Consider the following 18,902-nt stretch of genomic DNA (forward strand, 5'->3'; position numbering starts at 1 on the left):
GAGATGGATGCTAGAGAGATGAATGGGGCCAGAGTCTCAGGTAGGATGATAGCAGGCTTACAAGGCTTCTCTAACAGAACAAAGACCCGAAGAAGCGACAGGAAATAGGACTCCAGAGTTCCCTCTCCTTTGTGTCTTGGTTTCTTCTCCTGTGTAGCAAACCATACGTCTGTATAAAAAGCCTGGTACAAAGGAATACTCCAGAGTAGGAGCTGGACCTCTTGCCTAGAGTGGGCAGAGGAGGCCCCAGAACCAAGCTGATTCCCGGGCAGGCCCTGATGCCCACAGCCTCAAAAGGCATGGTCCAGGATGAGACTGCCTCTTGTGGGAGACTTAGACGAGTCTCAATAGAGCTGGTGCATGAGAGTCTACACAGAAGTCACTAGGACCAGCATTTCTCAACGTGTGGGTCGAGACCCCGTTGGGATCAAAGGATCCTTTTACAGGAGTTGTCTAAGTCCATCAAAAAACACAGGTATTTACAACTCATAACAGTAGCAAAATTACAGTTATGAAGCAGCAGCGGAAACAATTTTATGGTTGGGGGTCACCACAACATGAGGAACTGTTGAATGGTCACTGCGTTAAGAAGGTTGAGAACCACTGCCCTAGATATTTTTTCCTTGCCTGGAGTCGTGGGCACAGGTCTGTCCACCAGGCAGCTGGGGATGCAGAGGACATGGCCTGGCAGTCACTCTCAGCCATGCTATGTCTGCGCCCCGCTGCACAGGGAGAGGATCAGAGCGAGTCATCTCCACCAGGAAGTTTGGGGGTTGAGCCATGCAGGACCCTTGGGGAGGGCCTGAGTTGGAGAGGATCTGTGGTTCTACTCCTGTTGCAGACCTGGGGCTTCACTTGGCAGGAGTGGGTGAGCTGGTCACCTGACTTCTGCCCCTCTGCGGATGCTACACACGGGCCTGGCTGCGACACTAGTTTCCTGCTTTGTCAGGGAAGCTCTGGCTAGCACCGTCAGGTGTGGCTGTTCTGTCTCCAGAGATTTGTGGGAAGTGGAATGATGCAGTTCCAGGTTTGAACCGTTGATGCTACTGACTTGCTCTAATGCTGGCCTGTCGCTATGGGGCCCCCAGCCTTACAATAGGAAAGATGTCATGTACTTAGCTCTGGGATGAAGGCCCAGTGAGCCAATGCATAAGAAGGACTTGCCCTAGACCAGGCATGGAGCAGGGACTCCATATAGTTTGGAAGTCATTTTGCTCCCCCCAGGAGAGTGCTGGGTCTTGCTCCTCCAGGCCCTGGAAACCTAGCAGTAGGCCTAGCCAGTGAGCCTATTTGGCTTTGTAAACAGTAAAGGCCTTTCCCACCGTGGACCCTCATTAGGGCTGAACATTTGGGAAGCAGAGCTGTGTTTCTAGTTGAGAGCAAGGACATTTCTCAGGCTTCCTCCAGGCCTGAGCTGCAGGACCTGACACCTGAGGTCTAGGGAGCACTGCCAAGCCACTTCTTGTTTCTCCAAGTGGTTCAAAGCAGAGCTAGATCAGAGCTTAGGATGTCCACCCTGGCCTGACTCTTCCGTGATGTCTTGTGCTTGGAAGAGTGACTGGCCACACCCAGAGAATCACTGTCTTCTTTTTTGGGGGGTTTCGGGGATATAGCCATGAACCAGACCCCTCTACCTTCCAAACCCCAAGTTGCCATGGAAACCAAAGTCCTGGAGAACAGAGTCAGGCAGATGGAATTCCCATTTCGGAAGGCCCCATCGTTTCCGTGACTCATGCACGCCCTGGTTCCTTTGGCTGCAGAGTCTTTGGCTGTGTGGAGCAGCTGGAGGTTAGACTGGAGAGGCGCTGGGTGCTTCTGTCCTGGCCCCTCCTGGACTCCCAAAGGGATGTTTGTATGTGTTTGGGTACACACTCCTACCCCGTTAGGCTTTCATCCCCTCACCTGTGTAGGGTTGTTTAGGACTGCTCCTTGTCCAAGCCGTCTGGGCCGGGCAATGCAGGTCTCAGGCTGGGAAGGGCTTTTCTGAGCATCCTCTCACACAGTGAGGAAGACTGAGGCAAGCCAAGGCTGTAGCTCAGAGAGGCTTGGGAGTTAGCCTCCCAGGATTAGTCCTGGCTCTGCTCCCCCTAGTCCTGAACCCGTAAATCAGTCTCTTAGCCTCTCTGCCTCTGGGTGTATTGCATGCAGCTGTGCCAGTCATGAGCTGTGACGCCAAGCCAGCCTGTACGTATAGTCACCGTGGGGTGGTCCTGGCATGGGTACGTGTTTCTTACATATAAGCTGTTTTATTGGCAATGGTATTTGGGCTCACAAGTGAATGACCCCGGGCCTGGGCTCTAACTTGGCCTGAGAGAATGGGCAGCTTTTCTTCTCAGGCCCCTGATTCTTGTGTAGCTAGCTGGAAGACATGATCAACATGTTCCCAGGAGTAAGCCAGAGGCATCCTGTCCCTGCATGGCTGCCCAGCCTTGGCCAGGCTGGGAGCAGCTGGGGTCAGCTACAAGGGTGAGTAGGGAGGGCACAGCAGTTGCCACTCTACTGGGTGTCTGTGTCAGTTCAGTTGGACTGCATGTGGGTGAGTCAAAGCCCTCTTGCTCAGACCACTATGTAAGCAACTTATTTTTCTGTGCTATCCTGGCCGGGGACATTCAGGGTCCCTAGCCTCTTCAGCCTGCAAGAAACCAGCTGGTGTAAGCTGCCATCCGTGGTCTTGAGTCCTTCCCTAGTTTTCTGCTTGCATTCTTTTCCTGACAAGGAGTTAATTATTTCCTGAGGGGATGCAGGGAGGGCCTGGGAGCTTTTCAAAGGCTCCCAACTTCTGTCTAACCTGAGGATCCAGAAGCAGGCCTTTGGGTAGCCTGGGAGGGACTTTGGGCTCAGTGACTACCTGTAGGCTCTAAGATTCTAAGTCTCTGATAGACCTGTCTCCCAGCTCCATCCAGATATCAGGGTCAGACACAGTCATACCTGTTTCTTTCTTTTCGTTCTGGACCCTTAAGCCACAGACCCTGGGACATACCTTGTTTGCTGTTGTCCTGCTTACAGTTGGCAACATCTGGCTTTGCCTGTCTCCTCCCTGGTTGGGTGAGTCAGGAGAAAGACGTACCCAAACCTCCTGCCATGCTAGTGTCCTGGGGTGGGGAATTGCTAAAGAAAAGATGTGGGGCTACTGGGGCTATTTCAGGCCAGTTTAAAGAGAGGATGTTGTTGGTGGCAGACCAGCTTACAGATGAGAAGAATAGTTCCCTCTGCACAGGCACACACTGAACTCGGAGCATGGCCCATGCCCTGTCTCTGCCCATCCATCCTCCCAGCAGCCCAAGGCTGGAGCTAAGGACAACTTCTATCACACAAAAGGGAAAGAGAAGGTATGTGGGTGAGTGCATTGCTGCTGGCAGGCGTGAGACCCCAGTCCTCAATCCCCCAAATCTACCTTACACAGAGCTGGGGTGGGGGCTGGGGCAGAGAAGACCCTAGAGGAGGCAGCTCAGTCTGTAGCCCTCTGGGAGACACAGGGAAGATGGAGTGATGAACAGGACCAAAGTGTCACCAAGCCTTTAGGTCTGTGTCTAGGGCTTGCTTTTTCTCCCAAGTCGTCCTGCGCCAGCGGCTGGTTCCATCGGAGGAGTTCAGTCCATTCCAGGCCAGGACCAAAGTGGCTAGGAACTGGCCCTTTGGATGCTGGTGGACCTGGGTTGAGTCATGTTCATGTATTTCTGTACAGTGTGGCCTTAGGCGAGTGCCATCACCTCTCTGAACCCCTGATCCCTCGTTTATGAAGAGAAAGTGATCCTAGGTCTCTACGCATGAGAACGGGTGTGAGACTTGTGCAGACCAGCTGCCTGCCTCCCATCCCTGATGCTCTGTGTCAGTCGCCACTCAGGGACTTTGCGTACGTGGTGTCCCTGCCTGGATGCACGTCACCCTGTGCCTTAGTGTAGCAATGATGATGGCACAGTTAATATGGATGGAGGTTTAACTTGCCCAGCTTTTCTGCTCAGTGAAGAGTCGCCATTCTAGCTGCTATCAAAAGGTATCATGGAGCCAGACTCAGGATCCAAATCACCCACTTAGTTGTCTAGACTTGAACAAGTTGCTACCTTTTCCTGGCTTCAGTTTACCCTTTTGTATATGGGGATGGTGCTGAACCTGCATCCAAAGGCAGCAGTGACTCTAAGTTAAGAGCACACACTGGGGAAGTTCTGGCAATTAAAAACTCATGAGTTCTCTAATTTCTCAGTAGGAAAAGGGGGGCACAGAAGCTGAGCATGGTGTGCACATGCCACCCTGGAAGTGGAGGCAGGGACTGTCAGGAGATCAAGGTCAGCCTCAGCTACAGAGTGGTTTCAGGGCTGGACTGGACTACATGAAGCCTTTTTGAAAAATGAACAAGCAAGCAAGCAAGCACAGCTCCAAACCCTCAAACCATACAAAACTTGAGGCACAGAGTCTGCCCTGCCCACTGGTAAGAAGAGTCAGGTGTGACGGCTCTGGGTGTGTGTTCCATGCTCTTGGCAAGGGTCTTCAAGGCTGTACTCCACCCTTCAAACCCTACTTCTGAAGCTCACTTTAGTTGTCACCTCCCCAGAATGCCTTCCTGGGTGATAACACTGACCACAAGAGGCCCTGCTGTCTGCTCACAGAGTGCCTGGTATCTTTCCATCCTCACCTGCCATAGGTTGTAACTGCCTGTCCCTATGGGTTCACTTTGTCACTATCTCTCCCTTTCAACAGTAAAGTCCTCATCTGTCCCCATCTGTCCCCATCTGTCCCACTCCTCCCTACATCCCCAGGCTTATCCCAGTGTCTGACATGTGACCAGTGCTTAGTCAGCGTCTAATGGCTGGGCACATGGCTCTGAATGTGAGCTGAGGACAAGCTTAAGCTAAAAAGCCACCGTGGGAGATAGCTTGTCTTGAAAGCATAGGAACCTGGGATTAGAATTCATGTCAAAAATTGAGTGTAGAGGTGCATGCTGGTCATCCCAGAACTGGGGAGCCAGAGGCGGAGGCAGGCAGATCCTAGGGCTTGCTGGCCAGTTCCAGGTCAGTGAGAGACGATCTCAAGGAATAAGATGACCAACACGTAGGGAATGGCACCTGAGGTTGACCATGGCCTCCCCTAGCTCACATTCACAGGAACCTCCACCCCTCTGCAGATAAAGCTTGAGTTCTGCTGTGAGTTACAGAAGCACAAGACAAAAAGGAAGATCTCTCACGCAGAAAGCAAACAGGCATGCCTGCAGCCCAGGGCTGCCATGCAGCTTCCACAAGCATCAGTGTGCCCAAGTGCCTTTTCTTTGTTGCTTTGCATCCTAAAGATGCAGCTCCCACCACCCAGCTAAAATGTCTGCTAGAGCTCTAGACATCAGGGAGAGGTGAGGGGGCTGTGGAAAATAGGCAAAAGGCAAGAGCCAGTCATCTCTCAGAAGGTGCCCCAGATTGTCCCAGGTCATCCCTGACCTTAGTCATGTGGTCCCACTGAGTTATAAGGGAGGCTGGAAGTATGGGTTTTGTCTAGATAGCAATATGACCAGCTTTTTAAAAAAACAAAACAACAAAACAAAACAAAAGAGGTTTTATTACTTTGGGACTCTGAAGTAACCTATGGGTAGAACAGATTTTGAGGGACAAGCAGCTGTCTGCCACTCACCAATGGCAGCCACCTATTCTTTTTAGGGAAGTGGATAATTATCAGTCAGCTACCAACGACATGCTGCAAAACAAACTGCCCCCAAGCTCAGGGGTTTAAAAAAGCCACTGTTTCTTCTCCCCTGTGCTCTGCATGTAGCTGTAGTCAGATGACCCCAAAGGAGCTGGGTGGGCTGGCTCCCTACCATGGCTGGACACAGATCTACTTCTGTGACCTGGCCCTTCAACATACGAGCCAGTGTTTGTCTTCCTGGGAAAGTTCCCACTGTCATGAAAGCAAGGTTTTATTTTAAATTTTGAGGTTCTGAAATAATTATATATTTACAGGAACTGGCAAAAATAGCACAGAGAAGTCACGTGTACCCTTCACCTAGTACCTCCCGGAAAGGACATCTTTCATGATTATAGACCAGTATCCAAAATGGAAACTGGCATTGTATAGCATGTGTGCAGTTTGATGTCAGTTTGTCACAAGTGTAGATTTGTGGAACCACTACCACAATGAAACTGCAATGACACAATGACAGAACAATTCTGTCACCACAAAGAGCTCACTCCAATGCCTTTTATAGCCACACACCCCCACCACCACCTCACCAGCAACCACCAATTTGTGTTCCATCTGTATAATTTTGTCATTTCGAGAAGGTTACACGAATGGAATCAGGCTGTGTGTGACATTTGAGGTCCTGGTTTTCATTCACTACAACGTCTTTGAGATGGATGCAGGCTGTTGCTGGATCAGCTAATTAGGTCTTCTTATCCCTGGGTAGTAGCTCACAGTGTGGATGTACCACAGCCTGTTATTCGCCTGTTGAGGGACACTTTGACTGTTCTTAGTGTCTGGCTAGTCCATCCAAAGCCACTACAAGAAGTCCTGTGGAGTTATATGAGGCTGACATTCCCCATTTCTCTGGGCAGATGGCCAGAAATGAAATTTCTGGGGCCTATGGTCAGTGTAGGTTTATAAAAGACTGACAAACTATTGTATACAGTGGCAGCCCCATACCGTATAAGATTAATTCTCTGCCCTTGGCAGCAGGTGATGTTGCTCTGCACCTTAACTTTGTCTTTGCTGCTCTGGCACACATGCAGTCATATGGTGTTAGTGTCACTTCCCATTTTTCTAAGGACAAACTGGTGATACTGCCCATTGCTTCGTACACTCACCTGCCACTTGCATGCCCTCTCTGCTGAGATGCCCATTGCTTTGTACACTCACCCGCCACTTGCATGCCCTCTCTACTGAGATGCCCATTTCCTGATTAGATTGTTTACTTCGGGGCTTATTAGTTTAATCTTATTTTTAAAGGCAGAGTAAACAATAATGGCTTTCATTATGACATATTCATAAACGTGGACCTTTATATTTTGTTCATATCTCATGCTCTCTTGTATCCCTTCCCTGGAGAGTATATTGCATATTCTACATGTGTTCTTTGTTGAATATATCACCAGCAAATAATTGCTGGTTCATTCTCTTAACTCTGTCTTTTGCAAAAGCTGTTAGTTTTCATGGAGCCCAATTTATTGTTTTTTTTTTAATGGATTGTGATCCTGGTGTTAGACTTAACAACTTTTCTCTGGGATGCACAGCTCTAAATTTTTCTCTAATGCTTTTTTTTTTCCCTAAGAGTCTTATTGTTTAAAAATTATCTTTATGTACTTATAGTCATGTGTGTGAATCTCTATGCGTGTATGTGCAAATTCATGCAGGTGTCTGAAGAGGGCATTGGGACGAGGGTTATAGGTGGTGTAGCCAATGTGTAGATGCTGGGAACCAAACTCTGGTCCTCTGGAAGAACACCAAGGCTCTCAGCCACTGATTCATCCTTCTAGCTCCCTAAAAGTCTCATAGGTCTCATAGGTCTGTGTACCACCAAGGCCCACCTGTCTAGGGATGGCACCAATCTGAAATCAAGAAAATGCTCCAAGACATGTCCCCAGGCCAATCTGATCAAGGCAATCCCCCAATCTAGGCTCCCCTAAATAATTCTGGACCATGGGAAGTCCACAGCTAATGGATTCTATGATTCATTCTGAGCTAGCCCTTGAATGCTCTATATTTAATTAAGCTTAATCTTTTATGCACTCTCTATAACACTATTAGTTGAAAAGACTCCGTCCTATTGAGTTGCTTAAGGAAAGGAACCCAGCTTTAGAAGGCTATCCACCTACAACAAACAATTCAGTAATTGGGGGTGTGTGTGCTTGCTTTCGTTTTAGTATTGTCAGAGTTGTACAGGTACTGTTACGATCAGCTTCAGAACAGTCTCATCATTTCCAAAAAACGCCTTCCTACCCACTAGGAGCTCGTTTCCTCCCTTGGTCTACCCTCTAATCTGTTCTGTCTCTGCAATTTGCCTACGCTGGACATTTCATGTGGATGTAATCACCCACTCTGTGGCCTCCTCCACATGCCCTGATGGTTTATGGCTCAGAGTGTCGTGGCATGTCAGCTCTGAGTTTCTTTTCATTATCTAATAACCTCCATTGTCTACAACCACACTTCACACACCACACTGGGCTTCTCTATTCCTTCATGGATGCCTGGGGGTATTTCTGTTGTTGTTTTTGTTTTTGTTTTGTTTTTGGAGAGCAATGCCATGATAAACATCGTATGTGTAGTCACATTTTCAGCTCCCTTGAGGATGTGCTTAGCTGTGGCGTGGCTGAGTGAACTCTGTGTTTAGCCTCCAGAGGTACCTCCATGCCTCAGCAGTTACTACTCCCACCTCAGTGTGTGGGATTTCAGTTTCTCTCCATCTTCATCTACACTTGTTCCCATGGCTTTCTGCAGACGACATCCTCCAGAGTGTGTATCAGGCCACTGTGTTGCTTCTGTACCCTGCAGGAATCTGTGACTCTGTTCTACTGGCCTACTTTTGAGCTCTCTGCTCTGTGGCTCAGGTTTCTGCCCTTCAGTCAACACCACACAGCCTTGACTGACAGACCACACTCACGAAGTCTGGGGACTGGGCACAGTGATTCTTCTTTCTTGCTTTCTTCTTTATTTTGTGTGTGGTATTTGTGTAGATGTGTTCCTGTGTGTATACGTGAACACGTACATATGGAGGTCACAGGACAGTGTTGGCCTCAACCTTATTTTTCTGAGACAGGATTTTTCACTAAAACTAGAGATCACTAATTCAGCTGAGTGCCCAACAAGTCTCAGGGACCCACTTGTTTCTACCACCCCAACAGTGAGCCAACAGTGAGATTACAGGCACATGGCACTGTGTTTCGTTATTTATGTGGGTGCTGGCAATCAAATTCCAGTTCTCAGACTTGTGTAGTAAGCATTTAAGAGATTATCTTGTGCTTTACTGACTGGGCCATTTTATAACTATTCATTCATTCATCCATTCATTCATTGTTTTGAGACAAAGTTTCATATAGCCCAGGCTGATCTAGGACTCACTATACAGCTGAGGATAACCTCAAACTTCCAGCCTTTGTGCCTCCATCTGGGATTGCAGGAATGCACCCATGCTTAGTTTGTGCAGTCTTGGGGACCAAACTCAGGGCTTCATGCATGCTAGGTAATTATTTTCTTTTGTAAAACTAGTTTAACCATTCTGGTTGCCTTACTAACTGAGGATGCTCTTGTCTAATACACAGAACCCTTGTGAGATCTTGGTAGTAATCGCTTGGGAACTACAATTTGGTCTGTGTGCTGTGGAGGACGCCTCACTCCATGAGCACGATATGTCTCTCTGTTATGTCAGACTCCTTCTATGCCTGTCAGCATCTGGGGCTTTTCCACATGCAAATCCCATTGGTATTCTATTACATTTTTACTCAGTCCAGCTTTCTTTGTTTCTGTGAATAAACACCATGACTTAGGGAGGAAAGAGTTTATTTCATTTTATAGCTTATAATCCAACATCCAAGGAACTCAGGCAGGAACTCAGGGCAGGAACTTGGAAGCAAGAACTGGCAAAGTCCATGGAGGAATACTGTCTACTGGCTTGCTTTTTAGCTCAGGTTTAGTGACCTTTATTGTACCACCAAGGCCCACCTGTCTAGGGATGTCACCAATCTGAAATCAAGAAAATGCTCCAAGACATGTCCCCAGGCTAATCTGATCAAGGCAATCCCCCAATCTAGGCTCCCCTAAATAATTCTGGGCCATGGGAAGTCCACAGCTAAAGCTAAGCGGGACACACTCCACCCATTCCCCCCAAAAAAACCCACAACAATATTTTAGAAGCCCCCCAACCTCCAGAGGCTTTGGGTTTTCCTAAACAGTCATGCAAACAGAGACAGTTTAACTTGTTTCTTTCAGATCTGGCTGCTTTGTTAACACAAGCTCTTATCTAATCTTTCACCACTAAATAGAGAGACTGTAGCTCTTGTAGATGATCATTGTTTACACAGAGATTATTTTGTGCTAGGAAAGTCAATTACAAAGTATGTACATGTGCATGCCTCTGTTTGTGTATGTATACAAATGCACAAACACATGCTGTGTACATGCATGTATATGTACATGAGTATGTGTGTGAGAGCAAGCCTGTGTGTATTTGATGCAAGTGTGTGTGAGCAAGCCTGTGTGTATTTGATGTAAGTGCATGTGTGTGAGGGTGAGTGTAGGGTCATTTGGAAGCCAGACGACAGTCCTCACATTCCACCTTGTTTGAGGCAATGTCTCTTGTTTGGCACTGTAAGTTTCAGGCTAGCTGATCCTTGAGTTTTAATGGATTCCTGTCTCTACCTCCTGTCTCAACATAGAAGCACCAAGGTGTTAAGTGTATAATACTATACTAGGATGTTAAGTACATAACACTGTACTGGGATGTTAGGTGCACAAAACACTGTGTTGGTGTGTTAGATACAGAACATTGTATCTGGCCTTTATTTGTGTTCTAGGGTTTCAAACTGTGTGGCAGGCACTCTAGTCTCTGAGCAATCTCCTTCAATGCTTTAACTTTTTCCTTAACTTGATTTTATATGTGTCTTTCTTACCTTTCTATTGCTGTGATGAGACACCACGACCAAGGTAAATTATAAAAGAAGACACTTACTGATTGGTGCTCATGGTTTCAAAGAACCAGAGTCTGTGATCATCACAGTGTGGTGGCAGGCAGGCCATGGGAGCATGTTATGGGAGCAATAGCTGAGAGCTTAAATATCCTGGTTCACAGGCACAAAGCAGAGAAAGAGAGCCAGCTGGGAATAAAACCTCAAATCCCTTCCCACAATGACACACCTCTTCCAACCAAATTACACTTCCTGATCCTTCTCAAACAGTCCCATCAACTGGGCAAGTATTCAAATAGAGAAGCCTGTGGGAACCATTCTCATTCAAATCTAGGGTCAACAAAGGCCAGAAGAGGGTTTTGAACGTCCTGGAACTGGAGTTACAGATGGTTGTGAGCCACCATGTGGGTGCTGGGAGTCAAACCCGGGCCTTCTGGAAGAGCAGCCAGTGCTCCTAAACACTGAGCCATCTCTCCAGCCCCTCTGAATGTTTGTGTTTGCTTGTTTATTTGTTTGGCTGGTTGGTTTTTTACACCAATTGACACATTTATGTGACTTTTCTTCTTCAGTCTGTGTGATCATTTCCACTGATGAAGTCTCCCTATCAAAACACCCTGACATCCCTGGGATAAACTGTTAATTGTATATGTGCTGAAGGGCACACACACACACACACACACACACACACACACACACACACACACATACACACACACACACATATATACATATATATATATGTATGTGTATGTGTGTGTGTTAATGGTGTATGTGCTGAAGGATATACATATATGTGTGTGTGAAGGATATACATGTATGTGTGTGTGTGTGTGTGTGTGTGTGTATCTATATATCTATATCTACCTTTGACATCCCCATCTGACAAGTGGACTTTAGCCCCTCCTGAGGCCTGAAAAGACATGCTACAGACTTTCACTCTCCTCAGCTTTCAGAGTCCACATCAAGGTTTTGGAGTACCCCCTGGGAAGACGTGTGAGGCAAGGGCCCTCTAAAAAGAGCCTGAGCTGTTCCCCAACTCTCCCTTGCTATAGGTGGATCCTGAGGCAGCGAGGCCCACTCCTCACTCCATGGCCTCTGCCATCCTGCCCCTTGAGAGAGATGCCTTCCTCCCCTAGCTGTACCATCCTGGTTTTGCAGGCCCTTCTTCCCAACCCTTGCCAAGTTGAGCCAGCTTACCTCTGAACTTTGAACTTCACCAGGCTGTGGACATGCCACCAGGTTCTAATCGTCAGGAACTGGAGCCAACTTTGGATTTTCCATTGGGCACTTTGTGATGTGCGTTTGGGCTCCCAGGTCAGGCTGACCTGGAAGCTGACCAAGCCAGGCTTCACCAGAGTGGTGGACAGGAAGAGCTCAGGCACCTTTTGACCTCAGAAGTCAGATAAGTTGCTGGACCCAAGCACTCCTGGGCTATTTTTAGCTCACTGGTTCCCAGCAGGGAAGACCTAGCTTGTTTAGGGTCTGGGAGTGGAGAACAATGAGCCTTTGAGCTTCAGCTAGGCTTGTGAGGCCTGAGGGGAAAGCAGCAACTATGAGAGCAGGAGCAGGTCTGGCTTTGCTGGACAGAGGCCCCCTAGTTCCTACCCATAGGAAGGACTGCTACCCCAGTTCCTCCAGGCCTCCTGTAGAGCCAGGTGCTGGCCGCTGAGTGTTATGGAAGGCCAGGCTGCTGCAGAGGCCCTGCCACCATTCCCAGGGCCCTCTCTGGGGTCTGTGCTCAGCCCACAAGTCTTCACATGTCTATTACTGTGGCACAGATGTGGACAGTGAGGCCCTAGGACCTCAAGATCTGCAACACACTATACCCAAAAAGAAGAGTCAAGATTTTGCCCCAGGCCTTCCCTACTCCTCTGGACACCGTAGAGACTTCCCTCTTAGGCTTTCCTGGGATGACACAGATCATAGTATCTCCTCCATAATGGTTCTGACTCCATGAAGCGCCTCAGACAGTTGCTTGCTTTTCCATTAGCAGCAGTAATGTAAGTGGTGGAGCTTTCTGGTAAGGCTATGGGTAGCTACAGGCTAGGTGGGTTGTGCTCACCAGTGGGAGTACCACAATGATGGAGGAACACCATGTCTGTTACCACCTTTGTCTGCATCTAGCCTTAAATTACTGAGCAGGATAGCAACAGGAGCATGCCTCACCTGCTGCAAGGTGCACAGAGGAGGCTGCCAGGCTCCTTCACTCTCTAGTCAAAGTTCTGAACAGCACTGGGAATTTTAACATAAGTAGCATGATAGGACACTGAGACAGGAGACAGCATCCAGAACTTTCCTTGAGGCCAGGTTCTCCTCTTCAACCATGTAGAGATGGTCTGGGCTTAGCGATAGCTGACAAATTCCTCTGGGTGTCCTGGTCTGACCTTGGGATGTCAGCTGTCTTGTGCTCAGGGTTGGTGTGCACTTTTTCTAGCTTTATAAACCACAGGAAACTTTGCCACCCAAATGAAGCCTGTGCTAAGGCCTTTAGGGTGGTGTAGGATGTGGGGTGAAGCCAGAGAATTCCTGGGGCAGGGAACAGTGGCTGGCACTGTTAGCAAGACAGACTGAAGCATGGGCACCAAGGAACTACTGGGGTGGAGGGCAGACCATGCCATGCCAGTGGGCAGGGACTCTAGCCATCATACCTCCACAGGTCAGCAGTGACAGAAAGAACTGGGGGCACTAGGCAGTTCCCATGGAAGATGACCACAATGTTCTAGAGAGGCAAGCATCAGGAAAAGCTTCTTGGAAGAGGTGCCAACTAGGGAAGTCTTGAAGGACAAGTCACAGATTGCCAGCAGAGGGGGATGTCATTCAGGGACCCTGTAAGGAAGAAGGCTGGTGTTGTTGAAGACTTCAGGTGACATTATGCTGAGTGTCCCCAGACACTAAAGAAGCTCTTGCTGCAGGCTGCAGCAGGCATGTGGAGCAGGGGTAGATGGTGAAGATGTATGCATCTATTGGAAGCCGGTGCTGGTCACACAGAGGGGCACTGCAATATCCAGCTGAAGACCAAGGACTTTACTCCTCTGAGAGGAGCCTGAGGGCTCTGAGAGGAAAGGGCCAGGTGACACTGCTCCAGGGAGAGAGACCAAGGAGCTGGTAGTTGGTGAGTTCTTAGTGTTGAGAGCAGTGTGGGCTGGACCACAGTGCCAAGGATACCAGTGGGAGGGTAGGGAAGGTTGCCATAGTCCTAGTGAGGTCTGATGCCACGTGGCACTGGCCTCATGGCCTCCTATTCGTAGAAACATTGGATAGTGACTTTCCAAGAACTGTTCTTTGTTTCTAAGCTTCTGCTGGGACCTAGAGAAGCCTGACCTTTGGATCAGTCAAACCTAGCTTATAACTGGTGGCTACCCAGGGCAGCTAGGGACAGGAACAGGACACATATTGATCAAGTGCCTCTCTTGTGCCAGGCCCATGTGCCAGCTACTCTACCTACTCACTCAAAATCCTCTAACCAGCCCTAGAGGGGGCAAGGTGAAACCTCCACTTTACAGAAGAGGGAACTGAGGGTCTGGGTGAGAGGAGGGCTGGGGAAGTGTTAAATCTGGATCTCTTTTTCACCCTCAATGCCCAGCTCCCGGGAAGGTCTGGTGGTCTCCAGCTGAACTGCATCAGTTTCCAAGAGGTTGGAGGTGGATCTCTGGAAGGACAAGGGAAGAGCAGGGAACAGGTGTCAGGCCTGCTAGCTGTCTGGGAAAGATGGAGAAAGGGCAAGGAGAGATGCCCCATAGTCTGGTGTGCTCAGCGACATCACTTCCCACCTCCTCTTCAGTCTGTTCACAGCTGCACCACAGAGTCCGTGCCCCTCCATGGAGCCACACCACTACACACCTGCTGACTATCCCCAACTTCTCTGACTCAATCTCAAAATGTAGAAAAGCCTTCTCTTGGCTCCAGGCTGTCCTCTTGGGTCCTGGTGGCTGCCAGGGGTCTGCCTTCCCTTCTCTTTCCTCTCTGAGCCTCTTTTCTCCTCCAACAAAGCAGGTTGATGATACCTCCTGATGGACGGGTGGGAGAGGGAACTAGGTCATGTTCACAGAGGCCTCCAGAGGCAGCTCTGGGAGCCTTTGCTGGGCTGCAGTGGTGGCTGCTGGGATTGCAATGGTGTCTTTGTTGTCACAGATTTTCTTGCTGCCCCCTCCCCTTTCAGCACTGAGGTACTTTGGAGGCCAGTCCAACCACAGCTGTATTGCCTGCTGCTGTCTGAGCTATGGGATTTTGGGGTGTCACCAGAGGCCAGAGTCTTATGACTTGGGGCAAGGTAAGTGGGGAGCAGAGTTTTGAAACACAACTTACTTTTCATCCGTCTCTACTTGTCATGCTATCCATCTAAGAAAGATATGGAAAAGATGGGGTGGGGAGAGGTGAGGACTGCAGCCTCAATTTCAGTCGAGCTCTGGCTGGTACCCAGAATGGACCCAGTTACATTATTTGGAGCCTGAGCATCAGATCCTATAAAAGTAACTTCTATTTGCCAGATGTAACTGTCATCTCTTAGGCTTACTGCTGAATAAGCTCACCCTTTCTGGTTCTTTCTGAACTCTGGCTGGCTGGTTCAACTCAGCTGTTCTAGCTTAAAACACCTCTCCAAGTTGACAGATTCAAACTGTCTTCTTTCAGCTTCTCACTGAATTGCTCTGCTTAGAAAGCACTGAAGTGGAAATCTCTGGTTTCATTAACAACTCAGTTGTGTCATGTGATGCTTTCCTGGAACCTGTCTTGTGAGAGGGCACGTGATGTTTTTCTGAAAACAGATACTTGAGAGGGCACATGATGTTTAGAAAGAATATAAATGGAACCCCGCAAACAGTGAGAGGGTGCTACACCATACAATGCTTCTCTGGTTTTCACTGGTCTTTGCTGGTCTTTGTCGGGCTTCACTTTGTAGAGAGAAACACACCAACAAACTTCTAGTGGTATTCTGGCTGATTTTGGTTGCTTCCACTGACTCATGCCAATTTGGCGGGAGCCTTGCTGTTTCTGTTGGATCGTGCACCCGCTACTGCTTCATGTTTGGTGTTTGCTATTGAACTGGACTCTTCCTGACAACGAAGAGTGGAATCGCCCCAAGGAACTACTTCTAAGAGGCTCCACAAACCCCTTTTCCTAGTAACCTTTTTTCCCTACCTCTGGTTAGTGGGTTAGAAAGGAGGTTGAATCATTGAAGAACCCTAAATAAAGTAGGTTTTAAAATAGTTCTAAGCCTACAAAAAAACTGCCTCTGAATTCCATGAACTGAGCAGCACAGACCACACTGACCCAAAGTCAACTGAACTCAACTGCGTTCAGCTAAACTGCACCAAACTGCACCAAACTGAACTCAACTGAACGACACTCACTGAACTGTCCTCCCCTCCTGACATTGTGTATTCCTCTTAGGTAGCCTCTCTTTGCTGCCTGTCTTGTGAGAGATGGGCATATCCTATTTGGCTCATTCTGTCAAAATCTTTCTCTGATTCGTCACTTTAGGATTAAAGGTGTGTACTAGAGTTCTGTCTGTATTCCAGCCAGAGGGATTAAAGGTGTGCGGTTTGTCTGCATTCCAGCTGGATCACACAGACCTAGAAGGTCTTTGGATGTGAACCCTTGCCAGAGCAGCCATGTTACTGGATTAAAATTCCTCTACAAGAGCCACATGACACACACTGAAGACATAATACTGTGCCCAAACACCAGGCATCTGTAACAGTACCCATTCTACATGTATACACAGGACCCACAGAAATAAGCCACTGCACATACACCATGCATGTGCACACGCACACACACACAGACACACACAGAGGCATGAACGAACACACTTGCAGACCACCAATGCAATTAGCTCCTTTTGATTGAGCAATTACATTTCAACAAAAACTCTAGAGAGTTCAGTGAAGCTTGTAAGGAGCTGGGATTTCATTCATCCCAGTAGCATCTTCGGATGACTAAGAGCCAGCTGTGCACTCCTGGGAAGATGGATAAGCAGCTGTGTATCTTTTATTACCATCCCAACTTGTGTGATCAGATAGATCCAGGCACCCAGAGGGAGTATGGCATAACCAGAATCCTAGCTGTAGACACAGAGTTGTCTATGCTTGATGGCTGAAGTGAACTGTCGCTTGACAGAATCTGGAATCAACTGATTGTGGGGATTATCTTAATTGTGTTAAATGATGTGGGAAGTCTATTTGGAGGCTCAGTGTTTAAGAGTACATACAGTTCTTGCCTAGGACTCAAGCTGAGTTCCCAGCACATACCCACGTCTGCTGGTTCACAACGGTCTCCAACTCCAGTTCTATGGAATCTGATGCCCTCTGGCTTCTACAGGGACCTGTGCTCACACGTACACACACAGACCATACATATAATTAAAAATAATAAAAAGAAAGACCCACCTTTAATATGGATGGGACCATTCCCTAGTCAGGGATCCTGGACTGTATAAAGTACATACAGTGTGCTAAATGCTAGTATGCATCCAGCTCTCTTTGCTTGCTAATTTTGATGGGATATGGCCAGCATCTTAGGCTTCTGCTGCCTTGACTCTCCTGCGGTGGGCTGTGAGCTAAAATAAACAAGGAAACAAATCTTTCCTCCCTTGAGTTGCTTTTGTCAGAGTGTGTTTACCGCAGCAACAAGAAAATAAACTCACATACCCCTTTTCAGTCACGCTTTTTTTTTTTCCGGTGGCATTGGGGACTTGAGACCCTAGTGCCCCAGGTCCTTCCAGCTCCTCCACCATCTTTAATCCAGTACATGGGTTCCTTGCCTCCACTGCGCATGTGTGTGCATCTGCGCCTTGGGGGCTGTAGGCATGATGTCCGTAGCTCAGCCAGCCCATGAGCTCATCCACTCGGCCCTCTCCTGGAGTCCCCTTTGGAGACTTCCCTGCCAGCTCCACCCAGCAGGGCAAGCAGATGCGAAATTGGAGCAAGCCCTCCTCTTGGGCCAGGAAAGAAAATATTCCTTTTCCCCCCTTCTCTCTAAAAATATGCTCAGGGCTTTTTTGAGCCTCAATGCAATAAAAAACAGCTGTGGCTCCAAACACCCCCGCAGCCTTCGCCTGGGGAGATGGAAAACAAAAACAGGCTCTGAAGGCAGATCGGCGCGTGTCCCAGCGCTGGCTCGGCTGAGGTGCCTCTGGCCTGGAGTGGCTCCCCAGGGACACCAAACTGTCCCTGTTTTCTAGTCCTGGGCACTGAAGCCACTCGTTTTCTTTTCTCAATTCTATCATAGATGATGAAGTAAGAAGTATGGCTTGAACTCTGCTTCCTGGCTATACCCAGAGCTAGCCCGACCGACAGCAGCAGCGTCCTCTAGTGGCCAGAAGGAGGCTGTTTGTGATGTGGGGAGCTGGAGGGCTTCCCGGAGCCGGTGACGTTGGGATAGCCTTTAAGATGGGGACAGAAAGTATTTTGGGGTGACCAGAACAGACAGCAAATCGGGGTGGGGGGTAAAGAGATCGTCTGGGGCGACAGAACGAGACCTTGCAGCTGGGAGAGATGTATTTTAGACAGGTGAGTGGGGCCCATGAAAGGGGCTTGAACAGTAGAGACATTTGTATAGACTCCCCGGAGAAAGGGGTCGCTGTGTTAGAGGCCCTAGCTTGGTAGATGAGTACCTTAAAGGATCAATACCTTCTGGCAAGGCTTCGGTATGCTGTCAATAGGTCTTCCTATCTGGCCCTGACTTTCTTTATTAGGAACCCAGCCCCCACTCACGGGAGCGAGCATTAGGGCAGATATCCGAAGGGTGGAGGTAAATGCAGGTGACAGACAGCAATGGCCTCAGACCAGAGAGCCCAGAGGGGCTTTCAGTGGGTGATTGAGGAGCCCTGGAAAACTGAAAGTTCCCCCCTACCCAGTAGCAAGCCAGCCCTAATGTGTGCTTGCTGGCTTCCATGTTACTTCATAGTTCTTTCAGCCGTCTGAGCGGGTCCAGGCTTGTTAGAACCTCTAAGTGTGCCAGCTGCGTGGGGCAGGTCTTGAGGCAAGGGCTCCTGGTCATTGTAGTGGTGTGTTACCCTCAAACTGTATCTTCCCTTGCTTCAGCCCTGGTCCTCCCCTGCCTCCCCTGCCTTTGTCAGAATGCCACCCCCCTTCCTCCCTCTGCTCCCTGTCTAGGCCCCAGGTCAGCCTGGGGTCCTCAAGAAATAATAATAACAACAACAATAATGCTGGTAGCATCCTTGCACATTTTATTGTTCACCACCTACACTGACTCTTGACAAGAAACAGCAGACCCAGATGAGGCCATCATTTCATGGGGGCCAGATTTACACATGTGCACCTGGATCACCTCCCCTGGCCTCTGTTC

Source organism: Mus caroli, chromosome 4 (assembly GCF_900094665.2).
Source record: "Mus caroli chromosome 4, CAROLI_EIJ_v1.1, whole genome shotgun sequence".
Lineage (NCBI taxonomy): Eukaryota > Metazoa > Chordata > Mammalia > Rodentia > Muridae > Mus > Mus caroli.